The following is a 16,410-nucleotide window of genomic DNA, read 5'->3' as shown; positions in this document are numbered from 1 at the left end:
GTACGGATGGAGCCAGATGCTGATGAACATGTGTCGTAGCTTCATTTAACGTATGATCTGTGCGTCTGTCAGCGTCAGCAGCACACGTTAAGCTGCTCCTTCGAGATGCTGAGGGCTTTCCCACAGGACCCGTCCAAAGCATCACGAAGGCTGTGAAGTGCTCCTCTTGAATACGAGTGTGGAGAGCAAACTCATGTCATGCTAAATAAACCTGGCTGACAGTCACACAGCTTCACGTCTGGCCCAGAGCGGGACCCTGCAGCCGACCTCAGAGAGACCTCAGCGCATGTCGGATGGGCAGCAGCTTGTCTGAAGACATAGACTCAGAGAGTGAATTTATTGTGTGTGAGTTTGAGCCTGATGAGACGTTTTTCAGCATGTTTGTGAAGTTGCATTATTGTGTCAGTCTTCTCTGGATTCTCCCGGTTTGGAGACGTTGGCCCAGTTACGTTTTTCCATGTGTTGTGCGTCTGAGACTTACTCGTCAAACACTGCACTCGTGACTGACGTCACCTCAGCATGTCACAATGAGGACGCGTACAATAAACAGAGACAGATACAGACAGAGCCCTTTTTGTGTTGTTTTCTTTGTGCATAAGCAATTACTGAATACACGTGCAGTATCACACTTTGTGAGGGCAAAAGACTGAGCTAACTAAGGTTAGCTTGAGATAAACAGCTGGAGAAGGTATTCAGCCTGTCGTCACTATGGACCATCTCTGCCTTTGCTTTACTGTGTTCTCACCTGACAAAGTTATATCACTGTGATTAGTTTTTCATTATTGTATTTAAAATGAACACATTTTTTTCTTACATATAGAACGTTTTATCAATCATTCAGTATAAAATACAATATCTATAACATAATATATAATATGAATGGGGGGGGGGGTAAATTAACTACTATACTAACTATTATATAACAAGGATTTCCCAGGACAAAGCCAGCTACACCTTGTTAGCCACAACCACACACACACACACACACGCGTGGCCAAAGACAAGGCCGAGGGGCCACAGGCCACGCACATAGACCTGAGTTCTTGTTATAAATATTTTGTAATAAACTACATTTTTATTGCAAATAGTTTTTTGCATTTTATGTTTGTTTTGGATTTTGTTAATTAAAATAAATAAATCAGAATATTACATATATTTCTTTTTGTTGCTGCAACAACCAGCATGATTTTCTCATGTGGACAAGTTTAATAACAGGATCAGTCATTAATAATATTTTACAGCCAAAATAATTTTGAGTGAACAAACTGAAACCCAGTAAAGCATTTTTATAGCTGAATAATAATCATGTCTCTATTTATAAGTGATCCGGAACTGATCTGAGGTCTGCAGACAGATAACACGCAGTCGGCTCAAAAAGAAGGATGGCGACCTCTGGAACCAAGGTCAAACACCTCCACCACCATTAAAAACTAGTGCTTAATGTGTCATAACTCTCAGAGACACTGTTCCCACTAAATAGCTGGTTAGCATTCATCCTGTGAAGCAATTAACTCGTTACTGGCTCTGTTTACAGAAGCTCTGGTGTGAAGGAATTCCCCTGGAAACGGTGATTAGTGCCTGATCTGGAAAGCATTTCAGGAGGAGCGTGCACTTCATCCACGGGGGTTAAGTCCTCTTTTAATGTGATTTTTCTTGCCTATTTGTGATCCGAGCCAAACATTTCATGTTCGACTTCAGACCGCGTGGCATTCCACTGGGAGAGCAGTACAAACACAGCAATTACAACTGTTGGAGGGAATCAACATTACAAAAAAAGGAGCAGCGTGGGAGCCGTGCCCCGGGCGTCGCATGCCGTCTGCTTCTAAACCGGCCGGAGAACCGTCAGTAAGAAGCTCCAGTTTGTGTGCAGTGCATCGCGTCTGCTCCTGCAGAGCTGGTGGGTCTCTGTTACGAGCACACGCTCTTTTCTAATTTCCTTAGATCCAAATCAGAAGCTCGTCCGTCTCCTGCGCTCTTCCTCCAGCTTCGAGCGAGTCGTGCCCGGCATGAAGCTGAGTGAAGCTGTCGTTCCAGGCCTGTTATTAGCGACGCAGAGTATCTGGCCGCGTGTTATTTTCCCGCTGGGTGGTCTCTGCTCTGCTAGATGTGGAAACTGAATTAGCGTCTGGCCAATTTCGCCTGCGATCTGGAAACATTCTTTACCTTCCAGAAACGAGCTTAATATAGAGCTGTAATAAAACACCTCCAGCCTCTGGCGTGTTGTTTTACTAAATAACATCTAACTGCCCATTACTCCCCATTAAGGCTAATGGTCCCACTAATTAGGATAATTCCATAAAAGGCTCTGTGTTTAGACCAAGTTGTGGATGAGCATTAACTTAATGACAACGCTGACCACTCTCAGACGCTGCCAGCGTGCACGTTCTGTGAGCGGCTATTAGTCTGCAGCCTTCTGGGGTTTGGAGTGTTGAGAAGTGCTCTCTCAGTGCAGTTTAGCTGGTTATGAGGTCATGTTACACTTCATTTCTCTTCATAAAGCAACAGTCAATTAAGTGGTTTCCAATGGGAATGTTGTTGCTGTAAACAGTGGGACAGAGTCTGAGAACTAGAGTTGAAGAAAGTTTGTCTCAGCGCTCGCGCTCACGTGTGACGTGAGAGGCCGTTTCTCCCGTCTCACGCTGTTTTCTGGTCAGTGAAGCAGCAGTGGAGGCAGATCTGTATGAGCTAAACGCTAAACTTCATTCGCTATCATTTAATACCTCTGTTTGAGGGAAACATCTATAAATAGATGCTAAAGAAATGTTTACTGAACTGATAAGAGCAGAGGTTAGCAAAGATGAGCATGTGATAAAACACATGAATGCAAATAGTCCTTATGTTAACAAACAGATCCCACTCGAATCTGTCTAACGACTGAGGGCCAGTAGAGGATGCTACAGTGGACGTGGAAGTGACGCAGCGCCCCAGTGCACTCAGAGGCAGCACAGCGCCCTAATTCCATTCTTGTGGGTCCTGCTGATTGCCGCTGATTAACGCCGGCTCTGGAGCGGCGGCTGTTGTCCCAGGTGCTCTGTGTTTGGACAGAGAGCGTTTCCAACATTAAATACTTCACAGAGGAAGTCTCTGCCTGGGCCAAGGCTACCAGAGCCAGACCACATTGAAACACTTTACGCTGCTCCTACTTCCTCCTTTGTGTTGCTAAACGTTAGGATTTATGTAACAGTGATCACAGAGCGGCTCCAGTCACAAAACGTATTTGCAGGTTGAGTCAAAGCCTGAAGAACAACCACTGCTGCTTTATCAGAGTTCGGGTGTTGATCCTTCCAACGCAATAAAGCCGCTTTGTTGTGATGTGAGCGCATGGTGTTCCATGTTTAGACTACGCAGCAGCAGCTGCAGAGCAGCTCATCCAGGGACCGTGTGGCCGTCGCATCGCCGCCTTTCCACCTCTCTGCTTCAAGGCAGAAGTGAGCGGGTCCAAACCTCTCACAGCCTCAGCGGTTCCATGCCTGCATCCATTCACCGCGTGTGTGAGACTGTTAAACGGCGCTGGCGCCGATCCAGCAGCTCTAATAAAATAAGTGTTATTATTTCTGACTGGACCCTTGAATGGTGGCCCACAGCACCCAGCCTGTGTGTGTGTGTGTGTGTGTGTGTGTGTGTGTGTGTGTGTGTGTGTGTGTGTGTGTGTGTGTGTGTGTGTGTGTGTGTGTGTGTGTGTGGCTGAGGAGCCGCTAAACGGACTTGATTAGCGCAATTGGAGTATTCAAGAACAGAACAGCTGCTTTGATTTGGCCTGATTGCTGTTTGAAGGAAATGGCTCAGAGAGGCACTGTTCTGTCAGGAACTGTTTGGCGGACTTCAGACCCCCCCCCCCCCCCCCCCCCCCCCCCCCCACACACACACACACACACACACACTACTAGCAGACCTCCCACTTGCATATTTGTCTTTCATGTTCATCAGCCTGCTCATTTTCACTTCTACCATTTGAATATTAGCCGTGTGCGTTAGCGTTGCGCTGACGCTAACGACATGACTACAACCAAAATGGCCCCCAACACGACGCTGTGCTTTAGGACTAAAACCAACGGTTTCCGTCTCTGGAGGGATGGGGTAGAAACATTGAGATGCTGGGCTCGGAGCGCCCTCCCAACATGCAGCTGCATAAAGGCTGATACCGCTCAAAGAGCACCTTCTCACCACTGTTCATTCTGAAGCGTTAAAGGGTTAAATGGTCAACTATCAGAAGGAACCGAGGTTAAAGCGAGTCACATTTGATCGTGTTTGCGTGCGTTGCTCCAGTTTCCCGCCGCTGTATTTAATGCTTCACATCCTGTGATGATCTTGTCACATCAAATTCCTGCGGAGCGGTTCAGCAAATGGCTGCGGCCCCTGAGGCCCAGCGGCAGCGCGGCCAGAACTGTACACACTTTGTTCTGGCAGTCACTCACCGAACTGAAACACATTAGTTCTCCTGTGGTAATGAATGTACGTACTCGCTGCCGCTTCCTCCCCCACGGCTGCTGAAACGTGAAGGAGCAACGCAGCTCCAGACATATTTCACAGAACTGCCCTTTCCCTTCACAACCGCTCAATCAAAGGGTTGCACACGATAAAGTCAACGCTCACTTCGTTTAGAAATCACCTTTCCACCGTCCAGTAAAGAAAATGTCAGAGGAAAAGGATTTTATACCGACACTAATTTGTACCTAATAACAAAATAGCCATTATTTATTTTTATGGTTTTTAGATGGTCAAAGTAATTAGTTATGAATGAAAAAATACACACGTTCTGATTTTCTGTATATATGTGTGAAGTTATTCATAGAACCAGTGGGACTGATGTCCAGCGCTGCCTGTCTGTTCTGTTCTGGAAGCCTACGTCCACCTTCTGGTGTTGGCTGCAACCAGAGCCGCTGGGATCCAGCTCCATATATTTGGGAGAAAGTGTTTTTTTCAACGCAATCTGCTCCAGTTTGCAGCGGTTTTCAACTATGTTATTGAAGGACAGTGTTTTTCTAACTTTCACAAACTGACCAATCAGAGCTGAGAGGGAGGAGCCCAAACCAGGTCAGAGCTTAAATGAGGCCTAATATAAGGCTGCTGTCAGTGCTTGTCCAAACACAAGCCCACCTCCAGCCCCAGGTCCACTTCAGAACCTTCCTCCATCTTATCCATCAATATAACAAAAATGTCTTTGATCAAAAACCTTTTCAGGGGCAGAATTATTCCAAGATGGATTTCCTTTACCTTGATTGAATTCTTTCTGCAGGTGAAACTAAGGTCTCAGATTGGAAAGGTGCGTTCAGACAGCGGGCCAAAATGAGCCGAGAAGAGGGGGCGGGTGGGGGCCGGCCTGGGGGGCTGCTTCCAGGAGGGGGTGGTGATGAGGGCCACATCTGAGAGCAATCGCGCTGTGTGACAAAATACAGACATAACAGTCTGCTCCGACACTTGTTGCCAGCACATAAACACTTGCCTCGGTGGGATGGGGCTGCTGAGGTGGGGGGCTTGTGTCAATCTGTCATTTATCAACTGCTAATTAACTGTTAATTTGCCAACCTTTGGGTTCAAGCATGCGGCCAATTCATCACAGCCGACAAGCAGCCCGTCGGCTCGGAGGGGAGGTCCCGCCTGCACTGGGCGACGACCTCACACTGGCTGCATGAGTCATGGGCTCCCCTGGTTCAGCGCCACCGCGGTCCCTCCACAGATTCTTCTCTTCCTGCAGCACTGAGCACGGAGCATTTTCCATGAGACACAAGCACTGATGCCTCACAGAAAACACGTATCATCTTTAAGTGTAAAATCACATATAGTACCTGAGTCAGTGTATCCCTTACTGCCTGGGTGTTAATGAATGAACCTGATTTTCTAAAAGTAGAATAGAATGATGTGGACTGCAGGCAGGTCAGTGGTGGGGAAAAAAACATCAATAATAAAATCACTGATTCACTGGAGTCCACCGTTCACTAAACAGTGTGGATGCTGACGTTACCTTATGTCACGTTAGCACAAATGTGTCTCTCTGGACTCAGATCCAGTTAGAGATTTAAGTTTTTAGTGCAGTTCAGAAGATGTTTTAAACATAAAATGTATTTAAATTAAAAAGCTACATTTAGTACTTTTTTAGCAAACTATCACCATTTAAAGTAAATCCCACTTGTCTGTGTTATATGTTGATGGTGATGTTTTCCAGCATTTACGTCAAACAGAGAATTTAGTTTAAGTCCTTCTAGAGTCTCCAGTGGAGGCGGAGCAGTGGTTCCCTCCCGGTTCAGAAAAGCCGTTAACATGCGAATTAGGCCAAATGTTCTGTGCTTGGCAGCAAAGGCAACTTAGCGGTGACGTATGATGAAAATGTGTCAGACTTCAGAGACAATTCTTTAAAGTATTGCAGTAAAAAGCTGTCAGGGCCTGAAATACTCTAATCCTGTGCATCCTGCTGGGTGTTCCCTGTAAAACAAACATGTTCTCTAGTGTGTGTGTGTGTGTGGGGGGGGTGCTTTATGCTGGTATTTCCTCCGCTGCTCTGACATGTGCTGTCACCTCAGCGTGGTAGATGCTTCCATCTGCTCTGCTTTCAGCACGCACACACACAGGCATGAATGCACACATGCACGCACGCACGCACGCGCGGGCACACACACACACACACACACACACACACACACACACACACACACACACGCACGCACGCACGCACGCACGCACGCACGCACACACACACAGGCATGCATGCACACATGCACGCACGCACGCGCGGGCACACACACACACGCACGCACGCACGCACACACACACACACAGGCATGCATGCACACATGCACGCACGCACGCGCGGGCACACACACACACACACGCACACACACACACACAGGCATGCATGCACACATGCACGCACGCGCGGGCACACATGCACGCACACACACACACGCACGCAAGCGCACGCACGCACACACACACACACACACACACACACACACACACACACACACACACACACACAGGTGGTATCTTCATCGTGGCACACATGCATCAGCCCTGACACTGGGCCAACAGTAACATCCTTGTGTTCTCCTCTGAACAACAGGACAGATTGGGCTGTTGCTTGTTGAGCAAATGGTAAATAATTCCAATAATGAAGCCAATTTGCCGTGCATGCTCCACTTAAGCACAATTACTCTGCAACAGAATGCGTGGGGCTAATCCAACCGAAAGGGAACAAATTCAGTGAGAGAATCCCAGCTAACACAAAAAGAGACACACAATTAGAGCTAGTTAAATCCTAAGGCTTGGGTTTAGGTTTGCTTCCACCTACAGAACCACCAGCCACGTAGCTCCACCACCTGCTATTAGGGTCAGTGAAGCCGGTGAGCGTGAGGATGTGTTGGTCAGAGGAAGCAGAGCACGACCACTGCGCTCCCCCGTGTCGGAGTCAAGGGAGTCGCACTGATTCTATGACAGGATGAGTAGGAGCTGGTAAAAAGGCCGCTCCATCGCTGCGGCAGCTCCCAAACCAAGGCACTGCCTCGTTTCCAGGCTTCTGCCTCACATGCTGCTACGTGGGAAATGAATTGGTGTTTACTTGTGAAATAGTTCCATCTTTATAATAGGACCAAAGCTGCAGCACTGCCCTGCAGCTGTTCTGATAGTGATGCTGCAGGACGTCCCACACCAGCGCTGATCGGACCCAGGCCTCAGCGGATCATTCATCCTCAGAGCATGTGTGGTGTGGGTCCACGTGTGAGAGCTCACCTCCTCTAATGACAGCGCAGTGAAAGCAGACCTGTGGCGAGGCCCAGCGAGCCAGATGTGTTCAAGATGTCTGCAATCAGCCGTGTCCCGGGACTGCGTCTCAGCACCGCGTGTCAGGACCGCGTCCCAAGACTATGGCAAGCCAAAGGGGACGGTTCCAGGCCGCGTCCCATCGCTTGCACCGCCCGCAGCAGGAGCAGGGCCTGTGTAAGTGTGGCCTGTGTGAGTGTGAGCGGGGCCTGTGTGAGTGTGGCCTGTGTGAGTGTGGCTTGTGTGAGCGGGGCCTGTGTGAGCGGGGCCTGTGTGAGCGGGGCCTGTGTGAGTGTGAGCGGGGCCTCTATGAGTGTGAGCGGGGCCTGTGTGAGTGTGAGCGGGGCCTGTGTGAGCGGGGCCTGTGTGAGTGTGAGCGGGGCCTCTATGAGTGTGAGCGGGGCCTGTGTGAGTGTGAGCGGGGCCTGTGTGAGTGTGAGCGGGGCCTGTGTGAGCGGGGCCTGTGTGAGCGGGGCCTGTGTGAGTGTGAGCGGGGCCTCTATGAGTGTGAGCGGGGCCTGTGTGAGTGTGAGCGGGGCCTGTGTGAGTGTGAGCGGGGCCTGTGTGAGTGTGAGCGGGGCCTCTATGAGTGTGAGCGGGGCCTGTGTGAGTGTGAGCGGGGCCTGTGTGAGTGTGAGCGGGGCCTGTGTGAGCGGGGCCTGTGTGAGTGTGAGCGGAACCTGTGTGAGTGTGAGCGGGGCCTGTGTGAGTGTGAGCGGGGCCTGTGTGAGTGTGAGCGGGGCCTGTGTGAGTGTGAGCGGGGCCTGTGTGAGTGTGAGCGGGGCCTGTGTGAGTGTGAGCGGGGCCTGTGTGAGCGGGGCCTGTGTGAGTGGGGCCTGTGTGAGTGTGAGCGGGGCCTGTGTGAGTGTGAGCGGGGCCTGTGTGAGTGTGAGCGGGGCCTGTGTGAGTGTGAGCGGGGCCTGTGTGAGTGTGAGCGGGGCCTGTGTGAGCGGGGCCTGTGTGAGTGTGAGCGGGGCCTGTGTGAGTGAGAGCGGGGCCTCTATGAGTGTGAGCGGGGCCTGTGTGAGTGTGAGCGGGGCCTGTGTGAGTGTGAGCGGGGCCTGTGTGAGTGTGAGCGGGGCCTGTGTGAGTGTGAGCGGGGCCTGTGTGAGCGGGGCCTCTATGAGTGTGAGCGGGGCCTGTGTGAGTGTGAGCGGGGCCTGTGTGAGCGGGGCCTGTGTGAGTGTGAGCGGGGCCTGTGTGAGTGTGAGCGGGGCCTGTGTGAGCGGGGCCTCTATGAGTGTGAGCGGGGCCTGTGTGAGTGTGAGCGGGGCCTGTGTGAGTGTGAGCGGGGCCTGTGTGAGTGTGAGCGGGGCCTGTGTGAGCGGGGCCTGTGTGAGCGGGGCCTGTGTGAGTGTGAGCGGGGCCTCTGTGAGTGTGAGCGGGGCCTGTGTGAGTGTGAGCGGGGCCTGTGTGAGTGTGAGCGGGGCCTGTGTGAGCGGGGCCTCTATGAGTGTGAGCGGGGCCTGTGTGAGTGTGAGCGGGGCCTGTGTGAGTGTGAGCGGGGCCTGTGTGAGTGTGAGCAGGGCCTGTGTGAGTGTGAGCGGGGCCTCTATGAGTGTGAGCGGGGCCTGTGTGAGTGTGAGCGGGGCCTGTGTGAGTGTGAGCGGGGCCTGTGGACGCGTCCTCGCTCCTCGTCACAGAGTGCTCGCCTTCAGCTTCGTCTCTCAGCGCGTCCCGAGCTTCAACGTTAATGTGCTTTACATAATCAGAGCCAGGGGCGACCTCAGCCTGACGTTTGTTTCCTGTAACACATCATTTAGAGCCGAGCTGTTCCCAACAGGTCGTTACAATATAAAAGGATAAAACTACAAGTGTTTGTGCCACAGGCTGGAAAAACAGTGTTCAGTCACAGCACTTTCATTTTAATCATTCGCGTTTCCTTTGGAGTTCGGTGCCCGTGCTTTGAAACTCGAGGAAGAGAAAATAAACAGGAGCCGCTGGTAAAGAAAACACGCAGCGGTTCTGTCTCTGGGCCCGTGTCGCCCCCCCGTGACTTACACACAGGTACAGGAGCGTCGCCCCGCGTGTGGACGCTGTGCAGGCCGGCTCTATTATTACAGCTGGGCCTGCGCCGGCCGGGGAAGCCTGGATTAGAAGCACTAACAGGCTCCTAATGGTTTGTTTATGCTTGAGTTTTTGCTTTCAGCGAATCATTCCTTATCTGTCATTTGCTCGTCGTGTCGCTGAGGCCTGGGTGCAGGTAGCGCACGCTGCCTTCACTGCTCCTCTCACTTTGGGCCTGTTTGCGTGTTGCGTGTATGATTTCAGGCAAACAGGCCGTGGATGAACGCTACTTATTTTTTAAATGAGAGATTTAAAAATCCCAAAATAGCCGCTGATTATAAAGCGTGCCTCTGCAGAACACATTGTTTCAGCGGCGCAGGTCGCTCTGTAATCAGGCTCTGCAAATCCTTCAGTGAGCCACATCAATGAGCCCATCAGGACGGAAATCATCGCACAATCGTCTACAAATCATGTCATGTGGTTCAGAAACGGAGCCGCGGTGGCAGAACGAGGCTCCTTCTCCTACCAGCATGGGATAATGTTATGCTTATCAATTTTCCATTACGCATTTTCTTCTTTTCATGTCAGTCAGACATTTGCTAGTTTCCGTAAACAACTATAAAAGCTTGGAGTCTTGACCTGTCCACCGAGAGAACACAACTGACTGACTTCAGCGGGGGCACAGTGTGTATTAGTCCCTGCACATGTCCTGCGTCCAGCGTTTACACGGAGCCCGGCTCTGAGCCCGTCACAGCCCAGTGCCTCCCTGTCAGAGGCCTATCTGCTACCACTTACTCAGAAATGCAACAAATTTACTTATAATTACTTAAAATTCTGTAGTGCTTGTAAATACTTGTGCTCTGACAGTTCATTTATTCAGTTTGATTGCTGCTGACTATTTATAGTGGAGTGCTGCCTGCGTGCAGATGCCATGTGTCATCCAGTTTCTGCAGTGAGACAAAAATGGCTGATGATTATTCGCTGCTTTGGGGCTGTTTATTTACTCGCTGAGGTCGAGCAAAGTGGCTGCGACTGAAATGCGCCAGAGCTCGGGTGGCGTTCCTCCGGCGGCAGCGACAGCGATGCCCGTCAGCTGGGGGACAGTTCAGACCCCCTCACATCCCGCAACAAACCCATCAAACAACCGTGTCCGCCTTCATTTCACTGCATAAAAGGAAGCGATTCCATTAAAAGCCTTGTGACGTCTGTGCACTGAAGTCAGGACCTCAACGCACCCATCCTCTAAGAATGCAACCACAGGTAAAATGCAAGTGCACTCACATTTTAGTATCAGAGCTGGTTATGATGTTGAAGATGAACAGAGCGGTGCACTGATGCAACGTGTGTCGCTGTTGGGCTCAGTGTGACCAGAGCTGACAACACACCTGCAGCGGGTGAGTTTAGGCGAAAACATCACAGTGGGATTTGTTCAGGACGAGTTGGAATCCAAATCACTATGTCTCCATGACTCACAGTGTGTTCTGCAGGTGAGGTGACGTCCAGTGGCAGTGCAGCTCCACTGCTTGTGTGGAGCTGCACACGTCCACGCAGGACTTTACCGCTGATGCTGTTTGTGTAGAATCGTCATGTCCGGCACGTGAGAGATGTTTTGAGCCATATGCATTTAACCCACATGCGCTTGTGACTTCACCTTTCTATTTTAGCTCTCTCTAATAATGGCTCAGCAAATAGAGGATGTGACAAAAGGAGCAGAACTGGAGCCGGTTAGAAGAAGTAGAGAGAAGCCTAAAATGATGCATTTTCTGTTGTACAGTTCTTAACTTTTAACTGTAGTTTGCAGCTTTAGTTAGTTAGTTGTAATGTTGGTTTTAGCATTTAGCAAATGATTTTTCAACTTCATTCTCATATTAAGTTATCGTCTTCAGTTTCTGAGTGTGGAACAAAGTAAAAAAGCCTTTATTTGCGGGCGGAAGTGGGAAGTTCCACACTCGTCACTGTAGCGTGACGTCGGTGTGTTCTCCTCTTTCTCCTCGTCCTCCAGACGACTGCGTCCTCTTCACTCCTCCAGCTCACGCACAATTAAGCCCAAATGGGGTGACAGCGTGGTGCTGCCCGTCTCCAGAGGCCGTCGCACTTCATTTCAGTGGCACAAACACGCGGCAGTGTTTTCCTGATTAGAGGCCTGATACGCTGCTCGGCTGCCGACCAGGGTCACTGAGGCTGCCAGTCCTTAAGGCCACAACTCAGCAACTTCCAGACAGTCACAAATATTCAGAGGCGAGTGCACCTGATCAACCACTTGGACCAACGAAACACACTATTTTTACGTTCACAACATTTGACGTGTGCAGACTTCTGTCTGTGTCTGGTATTAAAGCCTGGTGTCTGCCACAGCATTCATCTTCCTAATAGAGCCTGGCTGGATTTGTCCCCAGTAAGGAGCCGAACTTAGCCGGGTCAATGAAAAGCATTACAGCCAGCAGGCATGTGGCCACATAATTTCATCCAGAGGCCTCCACTTCCTCTGTTTGCTGTCATTACGCCCTCAGTAAGCCACATAAAGGCCCAGCCATCCTGAGGAGATCACTGCTCTCCTCGCCGCTCGGCCTGATTGCCTATTATCTAAATGAACCAATGTTTTATATCAGGGTTTTTGACGACATAACTACCCTGTTAATATTCAAAGGAAGTGCTGAAGGTCAGGGAGCTCTCAGCCGCTTGACCTCGGGGTCGCAGGAACCCGAGTCGCAGAGTGGCACATGGCAATGAATGAGCTCTAATGATTTAGATGGTATCTGTTACACAGCCCGGAGAAAGCCAATCTCTCTGGGCAATCTGGCCGCGGAGAAAAAGCAGAGGTCCCAAAATAAACCCCACTTGTTTGAGCAAGGGGTGAAGCTGCCTCGCCGCGCGGGACGTCATTGGAATTCCCAACTCCAATGATGAATAATTACCAACAGATGAGCAGCAGCTTGGGATGCTGCTGATAAGACCCAGTGTGTGTGTGTGTGTGTGTGTGTGTGTGTGTGTGTGTGTGGCTGTTTAGAGGATCCTGTTTGCTTACTCGGTGCTTAAGTAACTTCACTCGCTGCGTTCTCACTGGATCAGGCCGGCCTTCGCTCAGCGCGGGGCCTTTGTGCAGCCGTGCAGCCGCTTGTTGATGCGTGGCAGAGCTTTGAGTTCCCCTAAAATACTCCTGTAAACATTGGGCTTATGCACAGCAACAAAACCGTGACCTTAAACAGCGCTTTCAAAAGCAATTTCCCTCCCTACTACTGCATGTAAACACAGTAATTGTACTTGGGAGACTCCCATCGCAGCTCAGTGTCACTTACTTCCACATCATCCACAGAAAAGCAGCATCTCAGTGGCTGCAACTTGATTTTCATATTGTGTGTACAAGTGTAGTCTTAGTGAAGGTTGTGAACCTTCTGCCAAACAAAGAAACGGTTGAGTTTGTCTGGTGCTATGGTTGAATCTGCTGCAACCACATTAGTACAAGACGTCTTGCATTGGACATCTTGCTTCTGTGTCTTTTCTTTTGTTGGTTTGTGTTGTGACATCACTTCCTGCTTCCTGCCTTCTCCTCTGGGTTAACGTGTCACTCAGCCGCCTCCATGTTCTGTGGAAGGACTCGTTTCACACACACTCGGTTGCTTCATAGTTGGCGACGTGTCTGATTCATGACTGTTGTTGCTTTGCATTCTGTCCCTGTAAGTTGTTAGCTAGTTTTGCGTCTCGCAGTGATTGTGTTTTTGTGAGTGACTTTGATATGGTGTTGGTTTGTCTCTCTAAGTTTTTCCTTATACTTCTAGTAATAAGCTTTAAATTCTACAATAAGTTTGACATCTGCTTTTTTTTAGTTAGCGGGTTTTTAGTGAGTTTGTGACTGCTCACACTCCTAGAGGATTTAGATCATCCAGTCAACCTGATGCAGAAACTCACATCCAACCATCTGCTATTACTGCAGCAATGGATAGTTTTCATAGTTACCAGTATGAAAGGATGCTCTCTATTTATGGTAAATTTGCTGCTGTGACAAATGAAACTACCACTAAAAACAATAGCAGAGACACACGTTGTTACCAACTACCGTATTCTGCTGCATGGCTTTTGTCTTCACTTTGCTGCTCAGCTATGCAAACAGATGTTTGCGTTTGTGTGTTGCAGGGATAAATACGCCGCATCTGTTGTTTGGTTTCTCTGTTTACAGAGATCTGCTGCAAAGTACAGATCATGGACGTTTACGTCAGAAAGCCTTTGTACAATAACAGCAAAAACTACTTGACTCACTTATTTTCTCCATCCCCTCAGCAACACACACGCTCTCGAAATGCTGAAATGACCACATTTATTTACCGTGTGCAGCTACATGTGTCCCGAGGTTGAGCCAGCGGTTGGAGTTGGACACTAAAATACAAATTATGAGAAATGAAAAAGATGCAGGAGGTCTTTTAATTAGAAAATGGAAGGAAATGAAAGTCGTTTACAGTCAGCGTTGTGTGGAAAGATGTTAATGTGCTGCAGCTCAAAAAATAGGTTTTAGCAAACAGATGCTGAAAACAAGAACGTGGACCATGTTCCATCAATGAAATATTTACCTGTGTTTGGCTCAGACAGCTCAACCCACCAGTTCTACTCCACAAACCTGATGTGTGTGTGTGTGATAACAAATAATGATTTATATAACAACACAACTAAAACCCATGTTAAGCAGCTTTAGTTCAGGTGCGTCACACCTTCAGTTTTCAGTTCCTGGTACGTTAAAGTGTAGGGGTCAGTCAGCCAACTCGCTTCCACACCCAGCAAACCACGAATAAAGATAAAGAAGTCCAGTTTCACGCCAGTTCACAGCTCTTCGTCATAAGCTCCTATTTCTGGAAGCGCTCTTGTTCCATGTGACAGTTGTTTCCTTGAGACCATGAGCAGCGATGGAGGCATCTTGGGGTTTGGCCTGTCAGGTTTTAGGGAAACACTGGGCCAGAAAACAGAGCCTCTGTGTTTGTCTTGAACGCGCCCAGTGTTTACTCCACTCCTTCAGCTGTCGGACGTTCGTTTTTACATTAACACAACATGGTGTTTTGTTTGACAACGGTTTTTAGGTTTTAGCTTCCTCTCTTCATTACTGAGGAAACTGCAGAGTCAACGTTCCGCCCACCAGCGACACTGACTCAAATGCACGATACAGTGCATTTACTCGTACATGTGCGTGTCAGCGCGCGACGAGTCTCTCCTCACTTCTGCCATCAAACACCAGAGGAGACGCTGCTGTTGTGTGATGGAGGAGTTAATCCGGAGTCTGGCAGCCGGAGCCTCTTTGTGAGCAGATCAGCCGCTGCGCTGTCTCTGCTCCCTGTAGCTTTACACATCTGTTGGCAGAGGAATCACTCCGCATTATTACTAATGATAGTGCTCAAGTCTGAAGAAAGGGACCAATCACAGAGAGCCGTGGCGTTTGAGGACGGGGGGTTCTTTTATCGCTCCGTGGCCACACAAAGGCCGAGCTCAACCTGCAATGCCTGCGTAATTAGGGCATCTCTCACACAGAACAGGTCCTGAAAGCAGCGAGGGCAGACGTTCACATCTGTGATCGCTACGAGAGCGCAGCGTGGCCATGAGTGCAGTCAGACTGTAACACTCCGCAGGCATCGCCTTTAATACGCTGACATTTCAATTGTGATCCCACTTGGCCTTTAGGGAGGCTGCACCGCTGGACCTGGAGGAGAGCACAGACATGATGTAGTCCACCATTATAAAAATATCTCCTGCTTCACGATGCCATAAAAATGAAAGTTTGACTCTCAGCAGTGAAGAATATCTGACCAGTTTTCAATGCATTTAATGCAGCAGCACAGCTCCTTTCAAAATAATTATCCATTTTATCATCATCCGTCTGTATCTAAAACATGCTTCTCTGTTTTTTAGTTCTGCTGCAGCTCAGTCCCGCCTCCATCCCGCTGTGACCTTCATTCTCTTCATGTCAGTGTGTGAAAATGATCCTAAGAGGACAAATTACCATTGTTTCACTCTCCGAAATCGGAACACTTCATGTTCTTGTGTTAACAATTAGCCAACAATAACAGCTCGCTTTGATGATAACCAGGGTGGATACGGGGTCACGACCTTTAGCAGGCGCGCGGCTTCACTTCACTTTGCTTTTTTTTCACTTTGTTCACGCGCGCGCACGCACACAGCAATCTCATCAAATATTGAAAAATAGGATCATGCAGGATCATCGTGAAGATGACTTCGTCTTTCGTTTTGGTCAAATCTATTGTGTCCAGATGTTTTGTCAGACCAGGACTCAGACAATGGGAAACAAGCGACGTAACGTATGAGGGATTCACCTTGTTTCTGTAATTATGCAATCAGCCTAAAGTAGGAATTAATTGACTTGTTTTTACTGGAGACACTTATTTTAAATGTGCTGTAACTAATTTTCTTAAAGCCTATTGATGCTCACATCCCGTCTTCAAAACTTGTTTTCCTTTCTGCTCTTTTTCCTCTAATTATGCTGATTAAATCTGGATGTAATGGAGATTGAAAAACTAAACTCTGGACAGACTCAACATGATCTGTACATTAACTGAACGGTCAAAACTGGGAAAAGGCACTAACAGTCCTACATCTTCAACTTTACTCCATGAAGTTCATTTATAATAACATACACGTGTGTTGTAAATAAATAAA

The sequence above is a fragment of the Betta splendens genome, chromosome 5 (assembly GCF_900634795.4).
Source record: "Betta splendens chromosome 5, fBetSpl5.4, whole genome shotgun sequence".
NCBI lineage: Eukaryota > Metazoa > Chordata > Actinopteri > Anabantiformes > Osphronemidae > Betta > Betta splendens.
The sequence above is the reverse complement of the archived record's forward strand: the minus strand, read 5'-3'. Positions refer to the sequence as shown.